Raw genomic sequence first — 20,150 nt, 5'->3', positions numbered from 1 at the left:
CATCAGATTTTAAGTGTAAAAGCTGCAAAAGAAATGGGGCAATTTTTGCTGCTTGCCTCATACAGACCTGTAGCATTTGGTTATTTTCAACATGCATTTTTTTTTAAAAAGGACTCTTTTAACAGCTCTGTATTCTAATTATCATCATTTGCAGTCTTTAGGAAATTTACAAATCGCTTTAAATGTGGGAATTATGTTTAAACCAAAAAGTAGTATACAGTCGTATAATACGTTACAGGAATTATATATAAACTATATAAATTATGTGCTTAGATAAGATAGATCAGAAATATTTTTAAATGTTGTTCTGCAGGGACTCTACCTTTGGTTAATCCAGGTGTTAAAAATGTTTTATAAAACTACTCAAATGTTTTGAGCGCGTTAATGTACTATTATACATACTTATAGCCTTAACAATACTGTTAAATAATGAAGTGATGTTAATCTACATAAATTAGTTTTAACGTGAATAACCTCGTCTAGTATTCTGATGGAGAACAATGTCCAGTGCATGGACCTACAGTTTGTAAATTCTAATTTATTCTACTTTTCGAAAATCAGAAGTTTTCAGCACATCCTAAATATTCTGTAATTCCTCAAAGATGAAAGCACTATAATTGCAGCCTTTACAAGTTTTCTCAGTGGAATTATTTTGAAGTCAAATTCATGGTTTCTTAAACTCAACACTGGATGCTACAAAAGATCTAAGTTAATGCAGATTATTGGGCAGCACTCCATGTGCACGCCCTATGTCTGTACCTAGTTTTTTTTCATCCCAGGTTCTTATTCCCATGATTTTTATCAAAGGATCACTAAGGCTTGTCTTACCAAGCAAAGTAAAAATCAAAACCAGAAATACTGAGTTACCTTTATTTCCTTATTACACCAAATAATCTACGTGTCTGTTTGATCATCTATGCTTTATAGTGAACCAGTAAATGCCAATTTGAGATTTTAATGGCAGTACGAAGGACAAGAAATGCTTAAGATTCAGATATAGAAATTGTTTCGATTCCTACTTCTATCATCCCGGTCACATCCTAAAACTAAAATGAAATCTACATCTCATTGGGATGCAAGCAAACTGCCAATTTCCAACTATTCATTCTACAGATTGAGCTATCATAACTATTACCCCTGGAGAGTCAACCTACCTTGCATTGTCAATCTAGCTGAAAAACTGGGAAACGTTTGCATCTAGTCCATTTCTCTAAAGTTTACATTACATCTCAAGAAAATTCTGCCATGGAGAAGTAGCAAGGTAGTAAAGGCAGACTGCACTGACAATTATGAAAAACACAAGGTTCAAATGGTCCAAAAACACAGGTTATGAAGGTCCTGGAATTTGCTGAGAATTGGGCCAAAATCAATTTACAATTGGAATCAAGCCTCAGCATCCTTTGCCTTTATGTCCTGGCAACGAGAACACCACCTTTAGTGCAAAGGAATTGAGGGGATGGAAGATAAATACTTGACAAAATAGCACCAGATTTTGTTCAGTACCATATCAAGGCATATTTACTGCAAATAAAGGTGGGCACAGGTGGGGGAAAGTAAGTAAACCAGTCACAAGATGTTTCTACTAGTAGGCATTTCAGCCAATCTTCTACCTTGTTCACCCCATTCACATTGGTTAATCACATTATCTCTTGGTCCAAAAACAAAACCAAAAAAACAAAACAATAAACAAAAAAACAAAAACCACAAAAAAAATTAAAGATGCCACCAAGTATAGCTAATCAGATGTTAAAATCATACTAACTACAGAAGAGAAATAACTTACCTCGAAGGAATTTAGAACCCTACCTTAGAATTTATTATCCCTTAAAACCTAAACTAGGTTCTATATTCAAGTTTGAGGCATTTTCCTGTCATGCTTAATTTGCTATTTCCTGTCTTTAAAGAATTCTGAAGACAGTGTCACTAGATGGCAGCAATGAGTTGGCAATTTTTTTAAAAGATGACAATCTTCAAGTCCAAAAATTTTCTATTTCACACTGTCTTTCACAACTTCTTGTCAATGGTTTCTTAGTACCTTTTGGATACTATAATTTCTCTGTCTACTTAGAGCATCATCATCTGGTCTGTTTTTTCCTTTAACACACTTAAGAGCTCCTATTCTGCCCCTTTGCCCCTTTTGGTACAAAATCTTTCCCACACTACTTAATTACCTAGCCCCGTCTTTGTTATATCCTATATATCTCTTTATTGCATTTACTGACTATTTTCTTCTGGACTCTTCACAGGTCAACAATGAAGTGCCCATGTGTCTACAAAACAAACAGGGTACTTTAATTTGCTACATCAAAACACAGACATGATCTCAAGATAAAGACTATTATGTAAAGACTATTAGCATGAGAAAATAGCACATGGTAGATAGTATTTTTAGGACATTTTCAGGCCACGAGTAAACAAAATTGGCCACTTTAGATAAACTATGCTAATTCTCGGGCTTAAAACTAAGACAATACTCATTATAAATAGGAGCCCAACCCAATAATAAATGGTAGCACATCTAAAAACAAAAATTGGGGACTAATCTCACACTGTACACCAAAATTATAAATGGACCAAAATTTAAGTGTAAAAAATTACACATGCAATTGTCAAAACCTAAGACAAAACTCAGCAGTCCCAAAAAATATGAATAGAAACATGAAAACAGGGTATTGAAATTCAAAGGTACCACTTTTTAAAACTGTTAGATTGGTAAAAATTACAAATGCCAGTGCAAGCTAAAAACACTGAGGGAAAGCTTGTTGGATAGGAAACAAATTATATGATTTGATCTTCAAGCCTTACCCAACAGGTCACTCACTCTATGATTATGAAGAGGGAAATGCACCTTTACAATAGAAACATGGAAGTCTTCACTTAAACCAAGTAATCTAACATTATGTGTCTCCTGACATGACAAAATAACATACATCACCTATTTGCCTGGAATATACACAGAGGAAAACAATCACACTTCGAGTTTGTGGGGACATTATACAACTGGTTGAAATGCCTCAAAAATAAAACTAGGAGGTCCTTTCTAGATTAAGAAAAGTGTCTGGAATTATGACGGGACACTGGATTAGAGACATTGTGACAACTAGAGAATTTTAATGAGACTATACAAGATAATATTGAATTGTTAATTTTAATTGTTTTGATAAGTATTTTGATAACACTAGCTTTATTCTTAGAGGATGCAGCCGTGCTGAAATTCTTATTCTTAAGCATCATGCCTCTAACTTTAAATTCATTCAGGAGGGAAAAAAAGCATATATGGACAAAACATAACAATCTACATAGTTGCTACCAGAACGGGGAGGTTGAAGCAGGCATGGTACATGTAAATGTATTTTCTACATCCACATTATTATTATCTGTTCGAAGGGTTTTTTTTTAAAGATTCTATTATAGCAAATTGAAAAATGATATATATGCCAAGTCACACAATGTAACAAGTTTCCAGAAAAAGCAAAACGACATTTTTCTGTCAAATTTGGTAATAAAAGAATGACAATCTCACTGGGGTACTTCCACTGCTCTAAGTATACCACTAAGCTTCTGGAGGTTTATTTGAAAATTCTACATATTTGTATTAATTAAGCAACCGTTAAAATTTTAACGGTTAATGTTACATTTTAATGGTTAAATTTCAGGTCACCCTATGTTTAGAACTGAAAAAGAGAAACTTTGACCATCTGTAAGTTTTGTAAACCTATGACAAGAAATAGTAGAAAGCCATTTAAAAACATGTAGAAAATGAAGTGGAAAATGTTTATAATACAGAAGCTCTAAAATTATATATAGTAATGACTCCATATTGGTAAAATATAAAATATATCACAAAAATATAAAAAATATATATATATAACCTATAGCCATGAGACAAAGAACGGACCAAAACATCGAATATTAATGGTAATTATCTTTGAGGGCTGATGCTGTAATATTTTATCTGTATGTTTGCTGTGTTTCCTTCAATAAGCATTTTATAATAAAAAAAATTTCTCCTGGCAAAGTAGAAATGGGTAACATAATGCCAACAAAAATGAAGTTTCTAAATGAAGGTCTTTAAGAAAACACTCCCAGTATCTCAATGATGGAAAAAACAATCATGTAGCTTAATGCCTCTCCAGTTTCTTCAAGAATGTTAAAATTCCTCTACAACATGATTGTTCACTCACCAATGATCATGACTCTAGAATTTACGAGCTAAAGATACTCAATTCTAAAACTTAAATGGCTCTTAAGTAATTCCTTCCCTTAGCTCTTCTCTTCAATCATTCATTAGCAACCAGATCATTTTTTCTTTGATTTAAAACATCTTATTCAAATTTTTCACTATCCTGACCATCTTTTATGAAATTAATTGTGCCTTACAGCAAATATAACTTAATCTGTCAATGTCCAGCTGAACACAGTAGTCCAAATACAGTTGCTCTTGCAATTCTGGGACACACTTTGCATGCTACCCAGACACTATTATTCTGCTAACTTTGGCACTGTCAACACATGCAGAATTCACTGTTACTAAAATCCCCAAATTCTTATTCATTTATTAATATAATGCTAACTTCCTGTATTTGAACAACTACATCGAGCATTAGGCTTTACATTTCATATACTATTACATCCTCTTATACTTAGTTCCAGCCTAAAGAAAATTTCAGACTTTGATTTTGTTGTGAAATATTAACACTCACTCCCAATTATACATCCATCATTGACCTATTCAACATATCTTGAGGAGTCTCTACAAGTCAACACGATTTTCCTTCAAAAACATAAGACGTTCCAGGTTACATTTGACTTTTGGAACAATAATAATATTGTCAATCTCAACTGAGAAGCCTTTCTGCCTATTTTCTGTACACTGAAAAGATCTCCCCTGGTGTAGTTTTGAGCAGGGCCCAGGTTAATACTTTAAAAACTGTAAATCAGAAGTTTAGGTTAAAGCCTATTAAAAAAAATTTAACTGAAAAGGTAGATACAAAAACACTTATCCCCACAAATTCAAGCCATGTCCACCATGACCAAGTGTCATTTAAAAAAGTAACTAACCTTGAGATGAGAAGTTCCTAAATAGAACATAATATAAAATATTCCTATTAAATATACCCTAAAGAACTGGTGAATGTCTGCAACATGTTTGTCCACAATTTAAGTTCTTATTACTGTATATAAAAATGAAAATAGATAAATACACCTTAATGGTTAAGAGCTCACAGGCTTTGGGGTCAGATAGACCTGTTTCAATTTCACGTATGCACTTCCCTTCAGGAAGTCAATCCCATCAAAACCCAGTTTCAACTACAAAATGAATAATCATTAGTATCTGTCTCACGGGTAGGTATGAAGCCTAAATGAAGGAAAGTTAATAAAAACACTGCCATTGTGCCTGGCATATTCAAGTGTTGCTACCATAGCTACAGCTTCTACAACATCATTTACTATTATTGGTACATATGACAAAAACTGGGTCAAGGACAAAACCAGGTGATTAATGATATTTAAGGTTTATGGAGATTTAAAAAATTCAATATCTTGTCCATCCTAACCTCTGTAGATTGCCAGGTTTCACTTGTGGATCAGAGCACCTTAGAAGCCTTGCCCAGAACAGTGAGCACCGGTTCAGTGGGCTCGTGCCAGGCCCTTCTAGACATGGGGGTGGGGGGCGGGGGTGGGGTGGGTAAGATAAACTTAGTATAACTATAAAGGAAATATAAATTAAGTCGAATACCATTTTCACCTACCAAAAAAAATTTTTTATATTAGAACAGTCCTTTTCACACATTATTTCTGACATTATGAAGTTACCATATTTTCAGAGGACAAATAAACTACTTTACCAAAAACGTTAAGACTATGCATTCTTTAATCCAATAATCTTTTGAGAACTCATCTGAAGGAAAAATGGATATAGACATATTAACAGTAAAAAAATGAGAAAACATGGCTAAATGAATCTCAGTACATCAATCCAATTGAATACAAGCAGCAACAACTATTTTAAAATGATGTATAAACACATGTTCAAGATGTTACAAAGCATACAGAATACCCAGGTTATCTAGATGAGTACACATTAAAGCATTAGAATCTCACAATGTGGTAGGATTGTGAGGGTTTTTTTTGGGAGGGGGGCAAGGCAACCCTTGGTTGACCTCACAGATTACAAGGACCTTCATCAGCTTACGATCCCTTATTTTTTTACACCTACAGCACCATGGTCTTCCTAGTTGGTCTCCCATCCAAGTACTAACTTGGCGCGACCCTGTTTAGCTTCCAAGCGAGATGAGGCAGAATTGGGCTTGTTCAAGGTGGCATGGCCGTAGACTGATCGTGAGGTTTTTAAGTACTTTTTTCTGTAATAACATTATCTTTATAATTTTTTAATTCTGTAATGATAGACAGCTTAATGCTACCCTGGAATGTAATGATTATGATATACAGCTTGCCCTAGAGACAGCAAAACCTTTCTATAAACTCTTAAACAGTAGTTGGAAAAGTTGAGCGCTTCCTTCCTCAAGAGCAATTCAGAACTATAGAAAAACAAGGAAATGGGCATCTCCAAAGCATCAAAATTATCACTGAATATTGTGTTTGGTAATTTAGGGTCTCTCAGTCATTGATATTTCTCTCTACCTTCACAATTAACTGTACCATTATTAAACACAAATTGTCTGTTTCTATCAGTGTTTCATCAGATTTAAGGAAACCCCTCCACCCAGCAATTAGAACCCACCAAATATATCCTTAACCAGAGCAGCTTCTACACATAGTAAAACTACCCATTAGCAAGCAGCTATATATTCTTGGAACATTTAAGCCACTTGAAAAAAAGAGGTTCCTGAATCTTCTATCAAACAAGCATTAGAAAATATGTAAAAAAATGCTTCTCACAGGAGGGAAAAAACTAAAATCAGTATTTCAAAATTACTTCAGTTAGGCCAATAAATCTGGACTGGGTACAGTCAATATATAAAAATAATAAGTAAACAAAAACTATACAAAGGGCTTACTATTTCTGAAATAAAAACCTATGTGCATGGAGATTAACAAAATATGTATAAACCCTTAATCAAAAGAGTATCTTTATAATTAAGGGATTCTTGCTTAAGAATTTACAGGGTCTTTGTCTTAAATCAACATTTGCTATTGTTTACAACCAGGAAGTAATTACAGATTGGTAACATTACCCAGATATGTGCCTAAGAGCATAGATCATTCAAAGTATACATATTTTAGGATGGCATGTAGTTCTAATTACTAGCTTAAGTAGCATCACCACTTAACCAGCCTGCCTGCTTGAAATTGCTTGGTTCTTAATTTAATTTGTAATTTGAGTCATGAGTTCAAAACTTGCATATAAAATGGTCATTTTAAATACTGTATTTCAAATTTACATAAAATATGGTTACACTATGATCAACTTCCCCGACCCAAACATCATAAACACTCTTGCCAGAAAGCCCACCAAAATTTCTCATTCCCAAGCAATAAAAAGGAATAAAGTGATACAGAGTAGTGCTTCTCTTTAAATGTGCCCATGATAGTTCTAGGATAGGGAATGAAACTGCTTTTCTATGAAGCTTCCAGATGCTGCTGCTGCTGCTGCTGCTGGAACACAAAATATATTTTGAATAGCAAGAGTTAATTTTCTTTCCTTACAGTCTTGTAGAAAGCTTCAATTCATTCTATCAGTAAACTCAAACTAAGCACTGAGTTCCAAAACAAAGTATACTTTTCAAAGTCTAGCATGGTCCCCCCTTGGAGGCATGTGTTTGGAATATCCCAATTTTTCAGATTTGACAAAGTCATACTGTGCTTTTTGGCTATTAACACCCCAATGAGATCTGGGGAAGCATCTAGCTATCAAATCAGATACACTAATATTTCTGCAGTAATACATATGCATAGTCACTACTGATGTCAGGTTTTGTCACCAAATGAATCTGACAAGTTAATTTAAAAAACTGTCATATATGTTTAAATTTCTGAATTGTGAATAAATGATTTTGGACCAGTAAGGCAAAAATATTTATAAAGAAAAAAGTTTTAATATTTTCCATCACTCAGGCCTAAGCAGCTAAAACATGATTATACCCTAAATTTTGACAATAAAATACATATATAGTGGAATCCCATCCTTTATTATCCCAAACTTGACTTTATCACCAATATAAAGATAACCATGCCAAGATTCTCTCAATTTTTTAAAAAACTTATCTCTAGAAAACAGAACCTCCCAAATTCCAGAAAGGTTGAAGTGAAAGACATGTAAGCAAAAACAATCATCCAATCTGTTTTACTCCTGCAGAAATAAAATAATTGGGGAATGCCTTAATCCTCAGAAAAGCATTTTAGGGTCTTAAAATATATTTACTTTTTCTTGTGTGATGATGATCGTGGTTTTTTTTCTAAGTCCTTAAATGTTACAAATACATTTTGAAATACTGAAATATAGATGAAATGGATCAAGGATTTCCTTCAAAATAAATAAGGGGGAGGGTGGATGCAGGTATAGATGAAACAAGATTACCCAAGGACTGGTAAGGCATGATCAAGTTCTCTTTTGTGTTTATTTTCAATTTTTTCACAACAAAATTAAAGACAGCACCAAATATATGCACACACATCTGAGAAAATTTACTTATGAACCTCAAACTATACACATAAATATACTCAACATGATAGCTATTTTTCACCCACCAAATCTGTAACTTAAACATTCTTAGTCAATTTATACTCATCAAATACTATAGACTCTGAAATTCAGTGTCCAAAGCTTAAATAAAATATTAGCAAAAAACCCAGGTAATTCACAGAACAAGAAATTATTAGTAGTCACTTAAATGCCAATAAGTAGATAAACTGTTATTACCTTTTTGGAGAACAACCTATATTGAAAACCTCTATTTCTAGGGGTTTAATTCTAAACAAATAGTGATATTTACAAAATTTTAGTTGTAAAGCTTCAATTGTTTATGAAACTGTTTATAAAAGGGAAAAATGGGGAAAACCCTAAGGGCCCAACAATAGACTTTTAAGTAAAATATTATACCAGTATGCAATATAATACTGTGTAGCTATTCAAATTTTTAGATCTTTACCTACTTAACATCTGAGGTTAATGTTATGTTCATGTTTAAAAAAAAAAATTACTACTTAAATCTATGTACTGTATGTATGAAAAGCCTGGACAGACACATCAAATATATTTTTTGACTGGTTGACATATTTCTTTTGGGGATAGGGGCTGGTTTGCATTTTCTAAATGTTATATGGGCATGCACTACTTACTTAATTTGGATTAAAGGTAAAATAAAGATAGAGTATCATAATCCACAGCAATCATGAGTCATTTGATTAGTCTTTTTTTATTTCAGTAAAACTAAATCTTAAAGCACAAATGCATAATTCCCATTTAAGAAGCCAACCAGCTTCCAAGGACAAAATCTATTTCTTTGGGAAGCACACTTTCCTACATCAATTTTAGCCTTAAAGTTTTTAAAGTTAACACCAAAATCACTTAAGTGAAGATGACTATATTTAAAGGCTTAATATAAAAAATGATACTGCACTATGAACGGTTACATAATTTTCAGACTACAGAATTTTAGTAAAAAGGCTAGGGCAAAAATTCCACTTAATATGTATTCTATTAAACTATTCATAAATGTTTTCCAGATTCACCAGAAAAGCCCAAGACTGGTTCAATTAACTCCCAAAGTTACATCAGTGCTAAAATTGACTCAAAAGCCATAGGTTAATCTAAATGCAAAATAGGAAGACTATTTAAGACTGGTGAAATTGATTCAGATTAGGTAGGAAAAAAAAGTCTAATGTCTTCCAATCTGTTAATGGCTACCTTTTAAAGTTGAAATAAATCCACAAAAAGGAGTTTTAAGTTTTTTAATTAGAATCAAAATATGGTGTTGCTCATTATACTGTCTTTAAGCACACAAAGCTAGTTCCCTTCTACCCTAAATCCTTCTCACTTGCTCAGAGGTAATCAATGTTGTTTTATGCATATCTCTCCAAATATTTCTCTGTGCCTTTACATTAAGTTCTATAACAGGTGAGCTAGTGAAAGAGCTACAGTATTTAAGGGGGGAAGAGCTTGAAGGGCTTTGTGGGAAAATATTACTGAGGTCAAGTAAGAACCTGAATGAACTGGAAACTTAACCTTATGAATGTATAAGGGAATTAAATTCCAAGAAAAGGGTTTGAGGTACAAACATCTAGAGTATTCAAGACACCCTAAGGAGGCCTGTGGCTGGAGAATGTATTACAGAGTGGCACAGCAAATCGCATGGGGCGTTTTGTAAATCGCAATGAGAATTTTGACTTCAATGCGGAATGGCAGTTATTAGGTGAGTTTTAAACAGAAACTCAACATTTTCTAGTATTACATTTTAATAGGTTCTATCTAGCTGCCTTACACTGGTGGGGAGGGGGAAAAGAAATCTATTACAATAATGTACAAGGGACAACCGTGGCTTGAAACTGCAACAAGCCATGACAGTAAGGGTGCTGAATTCTTGTCATATTTTAAAGGAAAAGCTCATGAGATTTTCTTCAAGACCATAAAGGTAGGATATGAGATATGAGAGAGAAAAAATAAATCAAGGCCAAAGTCTGGCCTAAATGACAAAAAAACTGGAGTTTCATTAAATGAAATTGGCCAATGCGGAAGAAACTGGTCTGAAGGAAGAATAGCCAGGAGTCCCAGCTCTGGGCTTTTAATACTTAACATTCAAGGGAGTTGTTATGTGGGTAGCTGGATATATAGGTGTCATTCAAAATAAGTCCAGGCTGGTGATAATTTATAGATGGTATATAAGTTATACCATCAATTTATAGATGGCATATAAAACCATATGACTAAATGAAGTGACCCAGGGAGTGTGAACAGAAAAGTGGAAAAACTGAACCACAGAGCACTCCAACTGGGTGAAGGATCAACCAGAAAACCTTAAAGTAAAAAATGTTTCAAGGAGGAAAGTGGCTTGACTGGTTAAATCACAAGTAGATGAAGTGTGATGAGGGCTGAAAAAAGACTGCTGGATTTAGCAATATCCTTCTGGGGTGACATTTTTTTTAAACTCAATTACTTTAAATACAATTACTTTTTTTCAATGTTTTTAAATGTTTTTACTTCCATAAAAGAATGCTGTCATATTATACCACAAAGCCACATCTACCTAAATAATCTACTTACAACCTTGGATACTTCTTCATGCCATTTAAAGAGCTATGAATTAAATAATATATAACATTTAATTTAAAACCCTTTCAAAACATATTTTTAAAAACTCAAAAGTCCAAAGCAGTTTTGTTTTTTGTTTTGTACTTTAACCAATTAAACCTCTGTTTTCCTGAATACCACACATGTCAAGTAGTCAAGTCTAATATGAGTAAGAGTTGAAATGTGCAGGCTTAACTGCCTGGGCTGAATCCACGTTTCACCATTTATTAGGTATATCTAACTTTAAGCAATTATTTAAATTCTGTGCTTCAATATTCATATCTCCAAAACATGCATTTCATTATTCACACAAGGTTATAATTAAATAACACAAGAACTTTAGTAGTAAACACATGGTAAAGTGCCCAGATGATTACATCCCAAAAGGAATTCAGGTTCTACCCCATTTTTCCTGTCAAATACGAAATGTATTACATCATGTCTGATCCAACAAGGATGTTAGAGAAATAACCAGTAATTTCCTAGAGCCTAACTAACCTATCTTCAAACTAATTATGTTAAGTTTATATACACTCCATACATACAAAGAAAACTCATTTGGAAAACCAAGGCAAGTACCCTCAGGCCTAGGATTACTACTTTTTTTCAAGAGATTAACAGATAGAGGCCTACTAGAATAGAGCTTCTCATTTATTGTCTGTCCTACTGGCACTTAAGTTCCTCACAAAATAGCCAAAAGAAAATTCCAGAGAAAGCAATAAAATCTTTCCATTCTCCCAAGTCCTTCAATAGATAATCTTAAACATGGCCCTACAAGGACTTATATACTATGCTTAGTTAGTATTTGCCTTTCACCTATCCTATGCATTCTTAATGACTACTTTCCAGTATTATTTCTTGCGCCCAGGCCTAATTTTTTCCCCCAGTATCTGCTTTCAGATACAATTTACAGATCTCAATTTCAACATCAGTTCCCATATCTTTTCACTGGCAGAACTCTACCTCCATAGTCTAAATTTAGTTCCCCTATCATCTCACTATTCTTTTACTTCATGGATCTAGATTGCAAAAGTGCAATTTGCTCATTTTATTTCTCCCCTCAAAGGTTTATAATAGTCAAGATGGCAGGAGACAGTATGAGTTGTTTATGCCCAAGCCTAATGGTCATTTCAGAATAAGCACTCCAATGTTTAATGAATAAATATCTCCACTTAAATGTTCCATGAGCAAATAGTTCTTTCCTCTACTCTCAACCCTAACCTTTTGTTTACCCATGTATTCCCATCTCAGAAGCTAGAAACCTAGGGGGTCATACTAAATCCCTTACTCTTCATATCACAGCCACCACCAGATCCTCCTAAATTTACCTTCTCCCTCTATAATCCCAATACCATTTCTTTTGATGAAGTCAGGTCATATTCTTCTTTGTATTTTATTACATTTATCACCTACTTCCAATCTCATTCTCCTCCAAAGCCATCTCTACACGGCTATCAGAAAGATATCTCTAAAAAGGAAAGTCTGACATCACTATCCAGTTTAGAAATTTTCAATAGCTCACCACTGGTTTCTGGATAAAATACAAACTCCTCGGCATGGCATTAAAATTTTTAAAATCTGTTCTAACCTAAGATTCACTTCAGCTCCTTTTCTCTTAAAAGCATTCCCAACCTCTTACAAGAGTCAATTAGGTACCTGTAGAATTGCATGCTTCTAAGGGTTCTGCACATATCTCTCCTCACATGACACAATCTCATTCGACTGTCTCCCTCACGAGGCTAAATCCCTAAAGAACTACTGTATCTTTTTGCATCCTCAAAACCAGAAGAATAAGATCCACAGAGTAATGGATTTGTAGAATTAGCAAGTAAGGAATAAATTAAACTATAGGAAACAGAAGACCCACAATGACAGAGCGCAACATAGTAGAAATAGTTTTCTACTACGTTGGAGAGCATCGATAACATTTGGTCCTATAAAATTTTTCATTTCTCTCCCAGATAACCTCAGAACATTTTAACTTTCCCATTGTTTTCTTTTGAAGCTGCCTTCACTTTCACTTTAACTAGATTTTACCATTTCAGTGCCAATAAGGGGTCAAGTATGTGATTTATCTTAGTACCACAGCACTGAATATGCCTTTAAAAATTATTTTTTGCCCCCAACTCAAAATCTATTAAAGGAACTCTAACATGTTAAGATATTTTACTGTTGTGAATAAACTACTGCAAATTGCAAAAAGTCTTAACTATTTGACTATCCACATCCTTATTAATCTCTGTTTTATTGTGAATAGATCAGAGTCATTCCTTCATATCGCCCTTAGAAACACTGGATTTCCCAGTACCTAGCTGGGCCATAAGTCATCATTAAAAGAGGTCAACCCTCCAGCTTCCCAGATTTGCATACAAAGGATTAAGCAGATTTCCCTGCTTTGTGAGGTTAAAAGCCTACCAACCTTTTTTTTTTTTTTAAAGCTTTCCAGCAAGACAGCACTTTACTATTACAGTAAGCTTCTTGTGGTTTGAGTCTTGTTCAGTATTAATGAAAAAGTCTAGAATAAAACCCAAAATTGTCACAAACACAAGACTACTCCAAATGACAGAAAATCTTTACTAATTTGCAATAGTGAGAAAAAAGACCACCTTTGCTACTAACCATTAAAACAAGCCATTTTCACTTTAAAGTATGTGTAAACTTCAGCTGCTTTTTTTCAATTACCAAAAATTCTCAGCCCAAGTTAATTAGATACTAATTTCACTAGTTTACAAAAAATTGAAGTGGCCTCCCTTGGGAAACATCTAAGATACACCAAAAGGATTAACCCTAGCACTTCCAGAAGCTATCACCTACACCTCTCATCAACTAAACTTTAACTGGTGTTATTTCCTAGTCTTTGCAATGAAACCAGTGGACCTCACACCTCTTACCATCACCCAGGAAGGGTGTGCATCTGTTCCGAAGGCCCCCCTGGCTCCAGGTCATCCTGGCTGCCGCTGCTCCAGGCTGGGCATCCATGTTGCTGCAGCTTGTGGTTTGTGAGGGGTAGTGTACAGGAAAAGCAGGATGGGTTTTCAAGGGAAACAGGAGGAAGATGGCTTTTCGGGAAAATGCCACCATCGTCATAGGTGTCAAGTAGTACCACACACATTTTATTGCAGCACAGTTTAAAAATTTAACAAATGAAAGATTAAAAATAAAAAAAAACAAAAATAAAAAAATTAAAAATACAGACGTCCAGAGATGCTCTAAAACAGTTAAGTTAAAGATCAGGAAAAATAAGGTCACAGACTTAACAGCCAGTAAAATTCTTTCGAGCGGGGAAGGGGATGAGGGCAAGGGGGGGTTGGGAGAGAAAAGGTTTATGTGATCAATCCACTTAAAAATGCTATTGCCTTCACTTTCTCTCCCAAGATGCAAAACTCCAAGGTCAATTAGGAGGCCGGAGAAATTCTTATAACATTCAGAAAAACTCGATTTTAATCCGGTTAAAAATCATCAGTGTCATTATCATCATCATCACCACCATCATAAGTATAATAATAAATAATAGTAACTAGTAACAACAATAAAAAGGAAATCAGCGGAAAGTCAGGAAAAATGTAAAAAAAAAATTGGAATAACTTACTGTAGCTGAAGATCAAAAAAATCTCACTGTAAAAAAACAAAAATAAAAATAGCCCAGATTAGAAAAACGGGAGGTGCAAAAATGTCAAGTCAGTAAAGTTCATTTCTTTTCTCTTTCCAAAAGCAGTTTCCACAAAAACCGCAAGGGTAAAGTTCTCAGTAGCAGACAAGCAAAGCCCTTTCCACATCATCAATCAATCTTAAAAATACACGAGGAAATAGAGAGGTCAGTTTATGAGAGGCTAAAAGGCTCCTCCTCCTCTAACCCAACTGCTGCAGAAAAAATAGAAATAGAAATTTTAAAAATTACATCTTAAATCCAAGTCCCGTTTTTGGAAACAATTAAAAAAAAACACCTGTAAATTTGCCGTAGTGCACACCAAGTTGCATCATTATGTTTAAAATGTCTTTATAAAATCAGTTTTGGAATGGGAATGTGTGTGTTCTGAAGGGGTGGGGAAGGGAGGTTAAAAATCAAAGCTGAGCTCCAGTGAGGAGGGATGGGGTTCGCCTTGCTGCCCTGTGAAAGGAGAAGGGACAGATTGAGTCAGAGTTCCTCAGAAATGTTGTGCCATAAACCCCCAAGACAGAAACATCTGTCCATTGCATCTAACACATTTTGGTAAAGCATAACATTCCATGGGGATGGGGAGAGCCTCTACACAATCACTTTGACCAGTGATTGTCTTCACAATTCAACATTAAGTAGGTAACTAAAATTAACAAAATACGTGCATGTATTCCCTTAAGGGTCTCAAAAAAAAGGTCTAAATTCAAACATTCATTCTGATAACCAGCAGTTTGGGCAAGGAAAATATAGAAAAACCAGGCCAACAGATAAAGAAGTGAGCAAATGTCAAATATCAAGACTATGAAGTGAATTCATGGATTTTTAAATTTAAGTCCATGTCGTTTTTCCTACAATACAGACTGAAGGAGAATGCTCTACGGTGAAGATACATAATAGAGATGGCATTATTTCTCAAAATCAAGGAGTAAGCAAACCACAACACCTGTTTAGTTCTACAATAAGGGGTAAAGATGCTTTAAATAAGGAGCACATTATTCCACTCACAGACTGAATGAAGAACAGATAAAGGAAAAAAGGTTATGGCTACTGAATATTTAATGTCATAAAACAGATGAGAAATAAATTCACGGTCCTTAAGGAATTTGTTTCTGTGGTCCCACTACTTATAACCTAGTATATGTAGTTAATTCCAAGACAGGAATTCTAAGAATCTGATTCGTAACACCACAACCGCACATGACAGACTAGCTGTCTTATCAGAGAACAAGATCTGCAATTAGACTGTAGGTCTTTGGGCAAATATGAACTGGTTGCACTTACATTTCAATATTTAGCTTTGAGGGTTTTTCTCATCTCCAAATATCGGTAAACTAAAAAATTTTAAGCTGAATTTTTAAGTGTCTCATTAGTCAATTATGTATGAGTAACTACAGAAACAGAACAAGTACAACTCTAAAATTTTATAAAAAGTTTAGGCATGATATGTAAGTTGCTTTTATACTTGGTGTGTTAAATTGCACCATGTACAAATTATAAAAAAAGTTATAGAAAATGTATTCTTTTGAATGTTACCTCCTTTGAGTTAGTGTTTGGGGTGTACAGTAATGGTGAAACATTGTTTTCTTTCTTGCAGTCATAGCCTAAACACGGCACTTAAAATTTTCAGGTTATGTTAACTTGGTGGCTCACCTAACAAAGCCTTCACATGTGTCACACAAGATATAAGCTTAAAGAAGCAGTTGATAGAAAGCATTTACATCTTTCACATTAAAAATGTCTCCCAAGATTTTAAACATTGATACGTTATCACTCATAAAAATAAAAACCAAACTACTTCGGCATGTAATTCTAATGATCTTTAATAACAGTATACCTAGATTACACTACTTTGTCAGTCCTCTGCGAGATTACGATTTTTTCTTCTAAAGGGACGTCTGCCAACCAGAATCACAGTACTTGTGAGAAATGCAAATTATCAAGGCCCACCCCAGACTGACTTAATTAAAAACTCTGGTGGTGGAGAGCCCAGCAATGTTTTAACTAGCCGGTTGGAGTCTGATGCCAGCTTTTATCTTTTGAGTTTAATGAGGAATCTCGATTCTCTAGTTCAGATATTTATAAAGAAAGTGCCTCATCCTGACAGTATATTAAGTAAATTCAAGAAAATTATTAAAAGAACCCTATAGTAATCTTTTCCATCTTTCCAGTATCTACAAAAACACATCCAGTTATGCTACATCTAATAGTTCTGGCTCTCACCAGTCAATTCGCCAATAAATCTAATTATGTACAAAACATAATCTTCTCTGATTTCAATGAAATAAGGCAAATGTGTCCTAAAGACAAGTACTAATAAAATTACTTGAAGATGAAATATTATTAAAGACAGTTAACATTAATTGATAATGTACAGAAATTGCTATTGATAGTAAAACTTTCTGTATCCCGTCCAGTCTTCTGGCAACAAATGAGTTACAGAAATCAAATGTTTGACTTGACTGACACAGCTAATAATCAGCATGGAGAGAACAAAATCCAGTTCTCTAACTTCTAGGTCTAGTTTCCTTTAACTGTTCCGCTCCCGTTAACATTTAACATTCACCACTTAAAATAGTTAATCTTTGAGATTAAAATAGCTACTTTGGAGTTTATTCCATGTTTCTAACAGAAATTTCCTCCAAAACAAGGTCATACTACGTGAAACCCTCTAGAGACCTAATTACAAATATAAGCTGTCTAAATTCTCTTCAGAAGGAATAGCAACCATCAAGCATTCCCGTGAGATAAGTAAAGGAAGACCTGAAACTAAGTCATCCTTCTTGAGTCCTTCCTCTCCCGCCAACACGCAAATGTTCCTAATGACTACCTACTTGAAAACACATCCAGAACTGTTTCAGATATTAATTCTGGGGCTAAATCATTCCAGATGAACATTTAACTCAAAGATTGTTTACCTCAGTACATGTTGATCCCAAGGAAGCCATATTTCTAACACTCAAAACAAAAGCGCCCTTCGATTAATTCCAACCCACCAATAGTTGTTTTTAAATGTAATTCCTAGATTTCTTTGCCAACAGTATTTTTAACTAGGTAAAGGATTTCCTAAATTCGTCAATCACTGCCCTTATCTCATTTCTAACAATTCTTCACAATGACTTTAGTTTTAAGCTCATGTGATAAACATGTTTTAGGATTTTATTATAAAGGCAACATTTTTGATTCCTATCATTATCTGCATGGTGAAGAATCGACAAATGCTTATCAATCTAGAAAAAGAGTATTTCCTATCCAATAGGTTTCTTAAAGGATTAATTTCCCCTGCACTATTGGTAAATAACATTATTTTTGTGAGATTAACGTTATGGAAATTAAAAGCAATTAAATATTACATGAGGATAAAAAAGCGATTTCTTGGATAAAGGAATTTGATACCACTGAAAAACCTATGTAATTTTTATAAACTTGGCAAAAAATTTTAATGTTTCAGGATCTCGCAAATAGTAGGCACATAATACTTGCTTAAGTATGAAGTTATGCACTTTTGCCAGCTAAGATGGTCAGGAAAATTAATTCCAAAATATCTTGACTATTAAACTTTATCACTTTTGGACGTTACAGCAATAATAAATGCAATTCTCACAATTAAATTTCTTTCCCGAGTGCATTTGGGAATTTCCAGTTACTGCTAGGGATGCTATAATTAAGTTCCTTTAAAGATTCAAATATAGTGTCTTTAGTGCCTAAAATGCCAACAGCTAGTAAGACCCTGACAATCAACTCTATTATGTCTCAGTTTCTTTCTGAGAAAGATAGTAATACCTACCTCAAGCAAAGTTCCACTAACTTATATATTTCAAATGATTTGTAACCTGCAGATGAAAAGCAAGCCAGATTTAATTACTGTTAATATGTAAGTGGATTACAATTTTAAGAAACTGAAAATACTTCCATTCCGGGTCCATCATTTTCTCAGAAAAATAAAATAAGAAGTAATCAGTAAAATACTAAACCTACTGTTGCAACATTTTTTATTTTTATGTCCTCGGTACAATGTCTACTTGGTAACCCTTCCCCATCCCCCGCCCAATTTTAAAATATCACAGGAGGCGTCAGCACTACGTTAACTTCAACTACATTAATCAGCATCTCGAGCTTCCCTTTCATTATCTCTCCGAGTCCTCATGGTCGTAGAAAATGAAAGGAAAGCAGCCGTTAACACAGAAAGAACGAAAAAGACATTTTCCCTGCTGATCATGGCCTAGAAGACACTAGATTAAACCTACGCAAGGGCTGAGGCCTATAAAATTCTCTCCCGCATAAGCCCTAATACCCCAGTGCAAAACAGAATAAATGGGGGGCCTGGTTATTCTACCGAGGGGAGGGTTCCCTCGTCTTCTCTCCCACACCTCCTCGCGCTCCCAGAGGAACCCAGCGCCTCCCCTGCTTCCGCCTCCTCCACTTACCCGGAGGGGGAAGGGAGAAGAGATTCGATTCTGAATCTCCTACTCCCAGGTTCTACGTGGAGAAGCCGACTGCTGCTCGAGGTCGGCAACGCGGCCGCAACCGCTCAGCCCCGGTCTCTTCACAAAATGGCCCCCGTATCTCCTCTGCCGCCGAGGCGAAGGCCTATCCCCCCGCCCCATTCCTGGGCGCCTTCCTATTGGCTGAGATTTTTCTCGCTCCCGCTTCTAAATGGACTATTCTACCGCTCTTCACATTTTTGACCAATCATAATCAGCAGTGGGTTAGACTAAGCAAAAGAATTTCCACATGCGTGGGAAAAACTAGTTTGTAACTGGTTACTTTTCCTGTCACTTATCCCCTGAGAAATGCTTATTGGTCACTGTACCTGAGGAAGCGCTGGGTAGAAACTCGCCTTTGTATCGCGCACCGCTTCACATCCGGGTATCCGGGTGGTCTGATTGGCGGCCGCCATATCCTATCTCCGCTCCTTAGACCGCCTAATGAAAGGACCGCCTAAATCTTGGAATTCCCGCGGCGCGTGGGGGAGGGAGGGAGGAAGGGGGAGGGGGGAGGGAGGGACGGGGAGGGGGGAGGGGGGAGGGGGGAGGGGGGAGGGAGGGAGGGGGAGGGGGGAGGGGAGGGGGGAGGGAGGGGGAGGGAGGGGGGAGGGAGGGGGAGGGAGGGAGGAAGGGGGAGGGAGGAGGGCGGGAGCTTGGTAGGTAGCGGGCTCTGGAAGTATCTGCCCTACCCCCAGGCCTACGAAAAAGGAGACGCGCCAATGACTCCTCCATTGTGTGGTGTGGATAAAAGAAAGGG

The 20,150-nt window shown here is 35.4% G+C and overlaps 1 protein-coding gene and 1 non-coding gene across 15 annotated transcripts in view; one reads left to right on the top strand and one right to left on the bottom strand.

Moving 5' to 3' along the window:
• Positions 1 to 19,483, bottom strand: part of HNRNPC (heterogeneous nuclear ribonucleoprotein C) — a 45,500-nt gene extending 26,017 nt beyond the window's left edge. For 2 of the 14 annotated variants that reach the window (XM_016165571.2, XM_016165579.2), the window contains exons 1-3: positions 19,334 to 19,476; positions 18,694 to 18,739; positions 14,841 to 15,359 (exon numbers count right to left, since the gene is read on the bottom strand). The gene's annotated coding sequence lies outside the window, so the exon portion shown is untranslated. Of the gene's footprint in view, positions 1 to 14,142; positions 14,794 to 14,840; positions 15,360 to 18,693; positions 18,740 to 19,333 lie in introns of those variants that run through there. The other 12 variants (XM_016165569.2, XM_016165577.2, XM_016165575.2 and 9 more) reach the window with 7 other exon arrangements.
• Positions 5,545 to 5,665, top strand: LOC118601153. The gene has a single exon (XR_004950239.1). It is a non-coding gene; the product is annotated as a small nucleolar RNA SNORA52 (small nucleolar RNA).
• Positions 19,484 to 20,150: the final 667 nt, after the last annotated feature.

The sequence above is a fragment of the Rousettus aegyptiacus genome, unplaced genomic scaffold (assembly GCF_014176215.1).
Source record: "Rousettus aegyptiacus isolate mRouAeg1 unplaced genomic scaffold, mRouAeg1.p scaffold_m13_p_3, whole genome shotgun sequence".
In the NCBI taxonomy this organism is placed as follows: domain Eukaryota; kingdom Metazoa; phylum Chordata; class Mammalia; order Chiroptera; family Pteropodidae; genus Rousettus; species Rousettus aegyptiacus.
This window is presented reverse-complemented; position numbering and strand designations above follow the sequence as displayed.